Source organism: Sinocyclocheilus grahami, unplaced genomic scaffold, assembly GCF_001515645.1.
Source record: "Sinocyclocheilus grahami isolate Dianchi unplaced genomic scaffold, SAMN03320097.WGS_v1.1 scaffold215.1, whole genome shotgun sequence".
Lineage (NCBI taxonomy): Eukaryota > Metazoa > Chordata > Actinopteri > Cypriniformes > Cyprinidae > Sinocyclocheilus > Sinocyclocheilus grahami.
Window position 1 is genome coordinate 2,141,317 of NW_015505394.1, and position 13,544 is coordinate 2,154,860.

Genomic DNA, 13,544 nt, shown 5'->3' on the forward strand with positions numbered 1-13,544 from the left:
TGTTATTTGAGAACACAGTGGCTCAGCTAGACAATGATTCAATTTAAATCCTAATTTACACAACATAATGATGGACTGAAAAGACAGAAAACAGATGGCAAGTGCCATTCATGTTGTTTAAGGCTGCTGAAATGGATCTTTATCTAATTCAGAATTCAGAAAGTTTTTCTGTATATGAGGTGCAAAACATATTTTTTTTATAGTGCTTTGCATAATATTTTTGGTAAAACATTTGCCATTGGAAACATTCTGAAATATTATGACATTAATTCAGATCAGTTAAATTAAAAGAAAGAAAGAAAGAAAGAAAGAAAGAAAGGAAGAAAAAAGTAATGTCATTAAATTCTGACTTGTTTTTATTCACAGGTCTTCTTATCCATTGGTGGTTAAAAGTTCCTGCGTTAAAAAAAAAAACAGGTGGTTGATGGCTCATCAGGTTAAGTTGAGTATAAAAGTCTTCCAACAGGCTATCTCAACTCCAAATGTGCACTACGCAAGAATGCTCTTAAAGGGATATTGTTACATGCTTTTATTGTGTGGCAAAAATGCCATGAGAGAGAATCATGTATAATGTATTTTAGTCCTTTATTTTAGAAATACAGCTGTGTTAAGTCAGGAAAATACAAACTCAGAGGAAAAAAGTAATGTATGGGTTTTATTTGGCTCAGATCAGTTAAATTAAAAGAAAGAAAGAAAGAAAGAAAGAAAGGAAGAAAAAAGTAATGTCATTAAATTCTGACTTGTTTTTATTCACAGGTCTTCTTATCCATTGGTGGTTAAAAGTTCCTGCGTTCAAAAAAAAAACAGGTGGTTGATGGCTCATCAGGTTAAGTTGAGTATAAAAGTCTTCCAACAGGCTATCTCAACTCCAAATGTGCACTACGCAAGAATGCTCTTAAAGGGATATTGTTACATGCTTTTATTGTGTGGCAAAAATGCCATGAGAGAGAATCATGTATAATGTATTTTAGTCCTTTATTTTAGAAATACAGCTGTGTTAAGTCAGGAAAATACAAACTCAGAGGAAAAAAGTAATGTATGGGTTTTATTTGGCTTCATTGAATATCTTGGGAATGGAGAGGTATTTAGACACTCTATTCAACTATTTCAGAACTATGTTTGGATTAAATGGCAACTTTGATAGCAGTCCAATGCATTGGGGATGACCTGCCAGCCTTTGCCAGATATCATGTCATCTGGGAATGCTGCTATTCTTCAAAAGGACTTTATAAACCACTGACATTTGGCCAAGGGAACATATAACATGGGAAACAACTCACTGATTACCTGAACTCAGACCTCAGAGAAATCATTCATCAGGAAGAAATGACCTTTTGAAACATGTTAATGAGATTTCTCTCCTGGACTTTATTAGGCTCCATATTTTAGAGAGGCCTCATTATCATGCTTGCTGCTATTGATTAGCTAATATAAAGATTATCTGCTTTTGATTAGGTTTTTATTAGAGTTCTTTTCTTAATGGTATTGTATGCTGGCACTGTGCATTTTCTATAGCCCTTTCCGCTCCTGTTTTGGCATGGGAAAAGGGTGAAAGGGTGTTTAATAACAAATGGCTACAGGTTACAGCTATACAATAACAAATCTAAAAATTGCTGACATTTGAAATGTACTGCATATGGGATCTATATGTGTACATATACTTGAATGTTTATATACTGTATGTTGTCAGTTTTTTATTTTTGTATTATTTTACACATGCATCTCAGAGAACACAGGGCTTCAATGCATTTATAAGTTGTCCAATGAATGACCAATACTGATGTGCTTACAGAATCGCTAAGTGCTTATCTTATTATCTCAGAAAAAAAACAAAAAACATTGCGCATAACAAGGGTCCTCCGTTTCCTGATCTGCTCTTTCTCCTCAATGAATTATCTGAATACACAAACACTATCAAATGTTACTTTAGCAGTGGCAGGATGTCTGTGCTTATAAATATGAATAAATCTTAGAGTTATCCAATCTTATCTGTTATGGTTTTATTTAAGATGCCAAATTTGATATAAAGGGATCCTGCTGTGCTAAATGATGCTTTACTGTGAAAAACCTCCACAGTTTTCAAACATGAATTCCTTGCGATATTTCTCATCGTTACACATCAGTTGAATGGGTGGAAATGAAACAGTCCATTGAGCATTTCTATGGTAGTTCCTATTAAAACCTCATTTAAGCTAAATTGAAGTTGGTGCAGAGTCATTGATCAACATTCTGTAGTTTATATTTTTGTGAAAATTAGTAGTTAGAACACAATAAATCTGAAGTAGAACTCACTGAGAAAGGTGCAGTAATAAGTAATAGGTTTGAGAAAGCAGGGAATGAGGGATGATTAAAGGTGATTGGCTAGTGTCTGCAGATTTAAGCTAAAAGAGAATGATGAATTGGTTAGAGAAAATGTGTTGCTTGGGTTTAAACATTGGTGGGGCCATTTAAAACCAATCAAGCCATATACGCACCATATTCAACTCCACTGTGAAACTACCTGTTAGAACTCATCAGTTCTTGTTTAGAAAATATATAAACATTTGTCCTCCTTTTATATATAAATTAGTACAAACAACTTTGGTTTGATGATATTAAAAACAAATAAAAACAACAACAACAATATTAATAATAATACATATATAAAAATATTTTAAATTTTTTCAAATCATGGGCAGCACATGTTCAGTTTATACAGTGTAAAAATAAATGCATTCATAAAATGAATTAAATTATCTTAAATGTAAAGACTTGAAACTTTAAGGTTCTAACTTTAGAGAGTGTAAATATTGGTTGTTCTCTCTCTCTCTCTCTGTGTGTGTGTGTGTGTGTGTGTGTGTGTTTGTGTGTGTGTGTCTACACTTCCCAGTGCCATCTGCAGTGGCTCATGTCAGAGCAAATGCGTCAACAAGCATAAACATAGACAGCACCCCCAGTAAATTTAATTTATAAAGTGAAATAAATATGCCCTTGCATACTTTTATGGATGAAAGCATGACTCAGAAACACCCGATTACTGTGCATTCAGTCACAAATGAGATTGTTAGAAATACTTGTCAGAATAGGGAGTTAACTAGTTAACTGAGGTTCAGGAGCTGGGCCACCTCATCCAATCACCTCACTTCAACTTACTTACTGTATATCAGGCCGACCCTTCAGCACGGTTTGTCTCGTCCTCTTCCCTTCTAGGTTGAATGGGGGGGTCCTAATCGCTCGGTTGCACATAACCGAGACAATACCCCCATCCTGAGTCTCCGAGCCACCAACATGGGACACCAAGATCAACCCTTACACTTATGGTTTTTTGGGTAACGTATCAACTTCTTTCATATGCATCATTTTGTGCAGTTCTGAGACTTTCGATTTTTGTTAGTGAGTTTATCATTGATTATGGATTACAGATGAGGGTTTTACTGAGGAAGAAAATTTTGACTAACTCGTGCGTTTATCTAACTCCAATCAAAGCGATCTATATTGAAACAAACAGTTCAAAAATAAATGCTACTATTGCTACTACAAATAATAATTATAAAATAAAATGAACTCTGCAAATTAATAAAAGAAAACAAATGATGCATACACTTGATATTAAATGCTATTTCTGATTTGTATATTACATTGAATAGATTACACATAATGAAAACATTTGCCAAAGTGAATCATTTTGTGTTAATTCAGAAAAGCTACATTTATACTCACACACACACACATGTTAGTATTGGTGGTTTATGGGGATCTCTGGAAGTTATAGAATGGCTTACTGCACCTTTAATGCAAAGAGAACAGCTTGTAGCTCTTTAGTTGAGTGAGGAAAAAATCCAATCTGTGATGTATGTATGAAAGTTTTACACAGTAGAAAAGTGAGATGAAACATGCAATGAGAACAGAGAACAAAGGATAAAAATGGGTATTTCTGGAAGTAATACAAGAGATACATATGCATGTCTGGCAAGAAATAATATGCAGCCTATTCAAAGAAAGATTTAGGAATTCTACAATGTGGTATTTTGACCCCTGAGATCCTCGGGAGTGTTCCCAAGCGTTCCTGGTAGAATAGCTGTCCCATTTTGGCCTTCTTGTTGAGCAAATACTGTCCAAAAATGCTGTGGTTTTATTGAGTACGCCAGTGAAACTGATCTCTCTTGGCATTTCCCAGGGCAAACAGATGGGCATCTTGAAGGTATTTATTAGCCAGACACCACACCAGCATATGTATATCTGTAGAGTTTTTCTGAGAAATTAAAATGCCTCAACATTCTTCCAAACTTTAGATAGTCAGAAGAGCTTTCCCCCGAACAAAGGCCTGCTATTCTCAATGTGCTGTCATCAATAGGTGTCAATGATCTCATTACATTTTGGCTGGAATTTTGAATGATTCCCGCTCATCCACATACTGTATGAGGCCACCCACAAGCAAATCCGCATGTAATGTCTCGGTTCACAGCTAACTTTTAAGGAATGTGGGCTTTTGCAAATGGCAGATGTTCTCAGCTGTTGGGACCAATCAGTCTTGCCAGATTTCCTAATCTAATCTAATGCCTATGATCTCATGCCTTTGACTGAACTGTGCTGAGTTGAATGTGCAGTTGGGTGCATCTGTGCACACATGGTTTGTTTGTTTAAGCAGGCCGTATGCTCTTAGGTGCCATATTGGGAGACACATTGCCAGCGTATATGCTCAGTCCGAAATAGAGCATACTTTATGCTTGGCACAAAGCATTGTGTCAATGTTAACAGAAGCTGACATGGTGCTATTAATTCAGCACTGTGATGCCTATTAAATCAATCATCTGTTAAAGGTGGGGTAAGCGATTTTTCAAAAACGCTTTAGAAAACTGATTCGGGCCGACTAGCAAAACAAACTTGTAGCCAATCAGCAGTAAGGGGCATGTCTACTCATGATGTGGAGGAGAGAGCGTTCAGTGCACAGGACGGACATTAGCCGAGCCGAGCGACAGAAAGATAGAGATGGCGGATAAAAAAACAAAAGAGGAAAACATCTGCGGAACAAAAGAAGGCTTAAGGCAATAAGGCAAGAAGTAGGACCCGTGTAAATATCGGATCAGCTTTCCAGCGCTGGAGAGAACTCAAGGAGCGAAAGGCCTGCGATCGGACGCCGTGGTTGCTTTGTTTCTTCTCGATCTTCTTCTGCACCGCAACAGCTAAAGTCTGTCTAGTACACTGGACGCGACAAAGCGACCGTTGAAAATCATTTGACATTTGTGTCAATACGTCATGAATAGAACGCAGCAGCAGTTTTCTGTTGAGGATTTGTTGTGTCGTGCCGTGCCGCATCCAGTGTAGACCATAGATATGTATATATACCTATGGTATATAATGAGTTATAATGTAATGAGAATATAATGATTATAATGAGTTCTATAATATTTTGTCGCACTGCGCCACTCGCGTCCGGTGTAAACATGGTGTAACATTGGTTTTGCTTTGTTTCACAGAACTAATCGTTGCCTGGGTTGCGTACCTATGTGCGGGGCGGAGCTATCAAAATAGGGGAGTGTTTGTTTTGGTGATTTCAAATCTCAACATTGGCTACCAGAAATCGCTTACCCCACCTTTAAGAGCTTAATTCTAGGCAGTTTAACACACTGTGAATAAATGGCAAGGTATGTGTTGAGGCAGTACCAAATTATGATGATGACAATAAATAGCAGGTATTGCGTGTTATTTACTGGTAACTGTATTTTGTTTTTTTCCTCCGAAAAGGTGCAATACTGGAAACTTGGTTTGTTCTCTTTAGGGCAGCCGATAATAAATAATAGCTGATGAAAAGATGATCATTAATGAGTTAAAGGGATGTTTATAGTAGATTAGACTGAAAATGTGTTGCAAGTCCTTCTTGAACTGAGCTTGCTGATGTGTTTCTCTCACCAGCACATGAAGTCTCTAGTTAGGTGTTCCATATATTCTGCACAAGCTATATATTTAAAATATTTAACAAAATTATCATTTAGAAAGTCTTGTTGTGAGATTATAGAGGAATGGCAAATAAAAAATTGTAACTGTTGTTTTGATTTTGCATAAACACATACTTAAAAACAGCTGCTTTCCATCTCAGACTAACTATAGTGTGGGAACAGTGAAATCTCCTTGTGAGTGTGTGTGTGTGTGTGTGTGCTGTGTCCAGACCTGCTGATGCTCTGCCTATTAGTAACAAATGTACTTGTACCTCATTGCTAATGCAGCAGCACTTTGATCCTCAATGTTCTTATAAATTGCAGTATTACCTACTGAAAAGCCTTTTATGTTAAATTTGGATGAGTAATATTCCAGAAAATAAGCAAAAATGTTTTGTATGGGTTTTTGCGTCATTGAAAGCGTGCAATATTTTACTTGACAAACCAGTGATAAGATGTAAAGCCCTTTGTAAAAATAGCCAGCCGAGTTTTCAAAAAGTTTTTAAAACCGGTGTCATGTTGTTTGTTTTTACTAATAACTCCCTTATGGATATTCTGTTCTATGTATTATGAGGGGATACTTCATCACAATCATAATTATTCTCATTCATGAGTAACGTGTTGTGAACTTGCTATTGATGGTGATCAAGTGGAAGTGTGCAGGGAAATAAATCACAACTGTATGATTTCTTTTGAAAAAATGTCTGTAAATGATACTGAATGTCAGCCAAAAGCATAATATATTGGACGTCCTTCAAAAATAACAGAGGGTCAAAAAAAGTGTTTAAAAGCTTTGTAAATGTTTTGTATAAATATCTCACACAACACAGTGATTTACAACTTAGTTGCTGATATTTGGCACAGGGGCTGCATCTCAAATTTCTGTTATATGGCTCTCTTGACTTCTGTGAATTACGGTCATGATTACGGTTATGATGTGAACCAGGTCCAGAGAATTCCTATACTGTACCGGCATGATAGAAAGAGCGTTAACCACACTAGACCCTGTAAAGCTCATAAGTGTCTCTGCAACCATGACATTTGGTTTGATGGATGGATATAAATATGAATTGCTTCTTACCATAGTTCCTGTAGATGATGAGGCAATCAGACATTATCAACAGTCCTACTATTATGAATGTACAAAGGAAATTGCACAATTTCTTTTGCTGATTAGAGGCATGCTTACATTAAAATAGTTGTAAAATGTATTGTAAAAATGTAAACTCTTTTCTGTCTCCATTCAAGTGACATTACTGAATAGAGAATTTATTCATATACTTGTAAAGGTTAATACTATGAGTTTAATAGAGGCAACAAGTCTGTGGTGGCATTTGCTGAGCTCATGTGTTTAAATACTTCTGGTGCTTCACTTCTGGAAATACTTGTAAATTCTTCAGGGGACTTCAATTACTGTTAGTACTGTGGTACTGTAGAGACCACAACTTTAGCTACTGTGTAAATGGTCAAAGCTGCTTTTCAAAGATACTTTTCCTCATTCTGAGTGGATACTTCACCCATTGCACCAGAGATTAGGACAAGCAGATTGGAGAATTCTGGAGAAATCAAATAGAAACAGATAAACTAAAATCACAGCACTGAATTGTAAGAAATTACAACATGTCATTCTTTTAAAATCAAACTTTAAAAGTTATGTTTCAGTTAAAAAAAAATAAGTATTCATTTTTAAAAGCCATGTAAGCACTTTTGTCTGACTAAAATCGTATCAGTCATTTTTTTTTTAATTCGAAGTAATGGCTCCAATTACCAACTTTCATCAGATTGCTGTTCTTTTCACACTACACAGACCGTTTTAGGTGTTTAACCTGCTAAATATCTGTGACACATCGCTACTTCTCTCAGATCGCATCTCTGATCACTCAAATATAGTGATCTTCACGCACATGAACAAGCTCTGATTTGACTTATATTTTGGGCTTTTGTCAAATGTCTCGAGTGGAACATCGGCTAAAATTGTGTGGCGTGCAGGAGGCAAAACTGACTTAAAACATGCAAAAGTGATTGTAGTTCATCTTTATTTATCATTAAACTTCAATTGGCCTCAATGTTGGGCGCATGATCTGAAAACAGAGTTGATGCACAATGTTTATTTAATCCTTTAAATATTTGAATACATATGTAGCCTATCATGTACACTTGGAACGTCAGATGAAAGCTGCAGCTCAACTAGCCTATGCAAAAGCCCAATGTAACTCAATTATAATTGCACTTAATGTGAATTCCATTTCAGGCTAAATGGCTTGATTATCACAGAGACAAACAAATGTCCACACATTTGAATGATCACACCTTGAACATCATCAGCTGATTTTAAAATAGGAATGGACATGGGATCAGGGTTGCCAGGTTTTCACAACAAAAAGTTATTTTCACAAAAAGTATGTTCTATAAAGTATGAATGTAGTATGAATGTTATTCAGATGTGCTACAGTTGTCACGTGATTTACCAGCATCAGTTTAGTTGCATTGCTTATATGATGCGATTTAAAGTTTTCCTTTCTCTTTGGAGTGTTACAAGCTCTTGGTGCATAAAGAAGATCTGTAAAGTTGCAAAGACTAAAGTCTCAAATCCAAAGAGATATTCTTTATAAAAGTTAAGAGTCAGCCACGGCCTCCTAAAACGGCTCGTTCTAACACGCCCCCACATGTCTACATCACGATGTGGGAAGATTTGAATAACTCCGCCCAAATGTTCACGCAAAGAAAGAAGGCGTAACTTTTATTCTCGCTGTAGTATTGTTGCCGCCGCCGCCATGTCGTGAAGGCAACCTTAAACCGCGTAAACACATTTCATTACACCAAATGCACAAAATAATGTTCTTTTTAGCAACATCATATGACCCCTTTAAATGTGATTCACAACTCCTCCGAGACCTCATGGGATATTCAGTAAATGTGAACTTCAGAATCTCATCTGAAGTAGTAGGTCATCCAGGCACTTTTTGCTTAACGTTTTATAAATACTGTGAATTTGCATATTATGTTTGAAGGTCAAAAATTTTTGCGCTTCTACATTTTTTTTTTCTTATTTAAGTGTTTTGAGCTTTGGCTTTTGAGCAATAATGAATAGGCTACAACAGTCATTATTCAAGGAGTCTGGCACTATGTGAAGAGTGATGAAGATGTCATTTGACAAAAGATATAACTTCATGGCTAATTTTAAACCGCACATATTGGTGGTTTTGTGCTTTATTCTCTTCTATAAATCTAAAATACCAACTGAAGAGGTGCGTCCTTATCCTCAGTAAAAAGCTCTTTTAAAAGAGCCATAAACTATGAGTGGATAAAGCATCATGACACACCCCCTTTATACAAACACAGGCTGTTCAGACATGTAGCCTAGTTAAAGGCACTGTCTACTGGCAACAAGAAACTGAGTCTGGTTTGACAAAGCCTCACCATAGATTACTACTATTTGCCTCGTTGTGTTTTATTTTATTTTATTTTGTTCGAATCAGTATGTTTAAGCACTCATGAAGAGGATAATGTATAAGATAGAATGGTAGTGACACCTAGTGGAGTATTAATAAAATGTTCCAAGATATTACTGTTATGCCTGGCCATGCAATATTTTGCAGGCAATTGTATCATGTTCAGTAAATAATAATCTGAGGCCACTTCGAATTAGACAAGTAGGAGATTATCATGCACAAAATGTACAGCTATAAGAAACTGATGTATTTTAATAATTAAAACAAATATGTGCACCCTGAATGATCAAACACAATGTCTTGTGCTTGTTTTGAACTGACTAATACATATTTTAATGTGTTTGAGATGATTAATTCTGTAGATGCTGTTAAAAGTACTAGCTTGATAAACAAGGAAGCATATACATTGTGACATTGTGTGATACCTCATGAGAACACTTGGGGGAAGCACAATACTGATTATATTCAGATTCTGGACAGATTAGGTTGAGAGGCCCACTGATACTACTTGCTGTGTTTTGAAACTGCCTCTTTTACTACACATATTGTTCATAATACATAGTACACAATTTCTGTATGAAAATGCACTGTAAAAAATATTTTGTAATGTTGCATCATGAAGTTAAAAAAAAAAATTATTGTTTAATATGACAGAATCAGACTGACAACATTTGATTACACCTATATATATATATATATATATATATATATATATATATGTGTGTGTGTGTGTGTGTGTGTGTGTGTGTACGTTGTATTTTTTATACGTGTCTGTATAGTTTTTAAACATATATATATTATATGTTTAGTACATCAGTTTGAACTAATGAGAAATGTTGCCTTGTCAACTAAGCTGAAATAAGAAGGTTTTAATATTTTATTTTTATTTCAGTTAATGTTTATTTTATTTCAAGTAACAAAGACGTTTTTTTGTGGTTTTAGTTTTTGTTTCTGCTTTAGTTAGCTATAATAACCCAGATGTGTCCACTATTCACAGTGTAAATAAATAACTGTGTTTGCATTGTCGAAACCAAACCTCTTTTCATTTTTAAAAAATGGGGAACATATTGGATAAAATGACAATGATTCAAAATATTATTTATATGAATAATCTTACACCTCTATAATTGCTCTATAATTATGTGTCTTATATTTGCCTTCTTTTACCTTATTTGACCCATTTAGTGCTTGTTAATGTGACAGGCAGACAGTGTGTACCACTGTGTAGATGGCAGACTCAGACAGAGCAAGGCACACTGTAGAGACAGATCAGTGGGAGGTCCTTCTGACTCATCAAAACACTACACACTTATTCAGTCCAAAAACTGTCAAGCTGCTATACTGTTTTCCTGCTTGCCAGGAAAACAGACTTTCCTGTAATTTGCTGGTTTTCACCGGCTGACATAATGTCATGTTTATCACAATAATTACACTGAGATCATTTTATTTTCAGGTGCATAATGCATTTGACCACAATGCTGCCACATGACTGCTGAGATAAGTTGCTGTACGTGTCTTCCACAGAACTCAGAGGGTAATAGAAGCATGTGGGCATTACGGTATGTGATTATACACTTATGCCCCCCAGTGAGTTAGTGTCTAGTACACAGAAGGATTTGTCAGATTAAGACTAGTCCTGCTCTTCATTCCTTTGTTAATTGTTAACTAAAATGTGTTTTAAATCCTCATCTAGGAATAATCTCTGTGTTGGAGCTAACTATGATATTATTTGGTGTATAAAAAGTGTATATGTGCAGTAAATGTAAATGATTTTAACTAAATAAATTTGTGTGTGTGTTGTCTTTAATTTGTTGTAACTATCAGTGTGGAAGAACTGAAAATATGCTGTAAAGAAATAGCTTAAAATGGAATAAAATTATAAGATAGTATATTTGTAAGCACATCTGTGTAATTATTAGTTAAAGAAAATGTTTGAAAAACTGATCAAACATGACTTTATCAGATCTTGTCACTGGTCACTCATATGCCAGTCTGGGCATTTCCATAGCAATGATGATGGTTTATTCTGGTACCCCATGCAGTGATGGGCTGATTATGGTCCCATGGCACAGCTACCATGACAACAAATGTCGTTGTCATGACAGACACCACTTAACATAATTGTTGCTGAAATAATTTCATTCTCTTCCTTCAATCTATTCTGATTTCATTCATCTTTTTTTGTCTCAGGGAAACGTAATCTCCTAATTCTGTTTTAAATCTGAAGACTCTCTCTCTTAAATAGCAATTTACAGAAATACACAATCAAGTGTTTACACACACTTTCAATATTAACACCTCAGCTAACAATATTAATATTTCATTTCTTCTGACATATTCCATTCTGTCACTTTACTTCATGCACCCTTCCACACTTTATTATCATACTACATTTAACAAAATGCCTCTGATTGGGTCACATGAGGTCTTATAATTTATTTATAATAGGCTTCCTACTTTTCCAGATGAAATATGCTGAATGTTTGATGTGCTGAATCATGCCCCACTTCCAGTGCTCAAAATTGCAGTGACTGACACACTGATTTATCTTACTGAAATATTTAGACATGCACATAGATAACAGGCTCATTTGAAAGAGCTGCAGGAAATGCAAAACAACAATGCATAAAACTAGACTGTGACTTGATAAAACAAATTCTTCATTAATAATCAAGAATGAAAATAACACTGAATAAAACTAAAAGGTCGTGACCTAATGGTTAGAGAGTCGGACTCATAACCCAAAGATTGTGGGTTCGAGTCTTGTACCGGCAGGGATTGTAGGTGGGGGGAGTGAATGTACAGCGCTCTCTTCCACCTTCAATACCACGACTGAGGTGCCCTTGAGCAAGGCACCGAACCCCCATCTGCTCCCCGGGCGCCGCAGCATAAATGGCTGCCCACTGCTCCGGGTGTGTGTTCACGGTGTGTGTGTGTTCACTGCTGTGTGTGTGCACTTTGGATGGGTAAATGCAGAGCACTAATTCGAAGTAGGGTCCCCATACTTGGCCACATGTCATGTCATGTCACGTCACTTAAATATTAAGTACCTTTTATATGAAATACTTGTTGGTGTGTTTATCAAGCTGAATATATCTGTGTGTGTGCGCACTTTGGATGGGTAAATGCAGAGCACTAATTCGGAGTAGGGTCCCCATACTTGGCCACATGTCACATCACTTAAATATTAAGTACCTTTTATATGAAATACTTGTTGGTGTGTTTATCAAGCTGAATATATCTGAGCATCTGAATATATAGTAATAGTAAGAGTGCTAAATGCGCAGAATCTGCCACACAGCTCCAGGTAAACCCCAATGACACAGCTGTATTACAGCACACCCACCTTTAAAATGGGACAGTGCAATGACTCTGCCTAAAATGACATCATCAAGACGGGACGAGGAGGGACACCCTCTTCTGCATCAGTACAGGGCCTCTGCATTAAAAAGAGCACAGCAAAATATTAACTGAATTTAGTCTTTAGAAGCACATGAAAACACAAAAATGCAGAAAATATATTTATATTTCCAGCAAGGAAATATATTTTTATTTATGTGTATCTGAGAAACTTTGCTGTAAAAATACAACAAAAGATGAATTTCGCCTGACAGTTAAATGAAGTGTGTAAGTAGATTATATGAGTGAATTTCACCTTAATCTCAACCTGCCAAAAAAACATGTCTAGGTAATATTTAATAAAGGATACAATATATCGGAAAACAATATTTTTTGCATTAAGAAAAATAACGCCTATTTGAGGACCATTCGTTTTAACATGGTGACATTATTTTGAAATATGTTGCACATACATAAATGAACAACTACAACTAATGTATAAATACTTTACAATTTATATCATATCTAATTCTTTCCAATTTAATGAAAATGAAGGGGGCTTATTTAAAATATAAAGAAAATTAAATAGGAATTATGTTGTATTATTGAGATACTTTAGCAATATAGAGTCACTGTTTCTGACTTGCTTTCTATTCAGTTTCAAATAACTTCATTGGTATGATTGTTTTATACAACATTGTCAAGGCTAAACTTTTATGGATATTGACGCGCAATCCACATGTCAACAAGTTAGACCAATGTTAACGATAAATCCTGGACATCCTTTTCAAGGTTCCGATTGGTCTCGCGCTGTTTAATGATTTGCTGCATGACATCA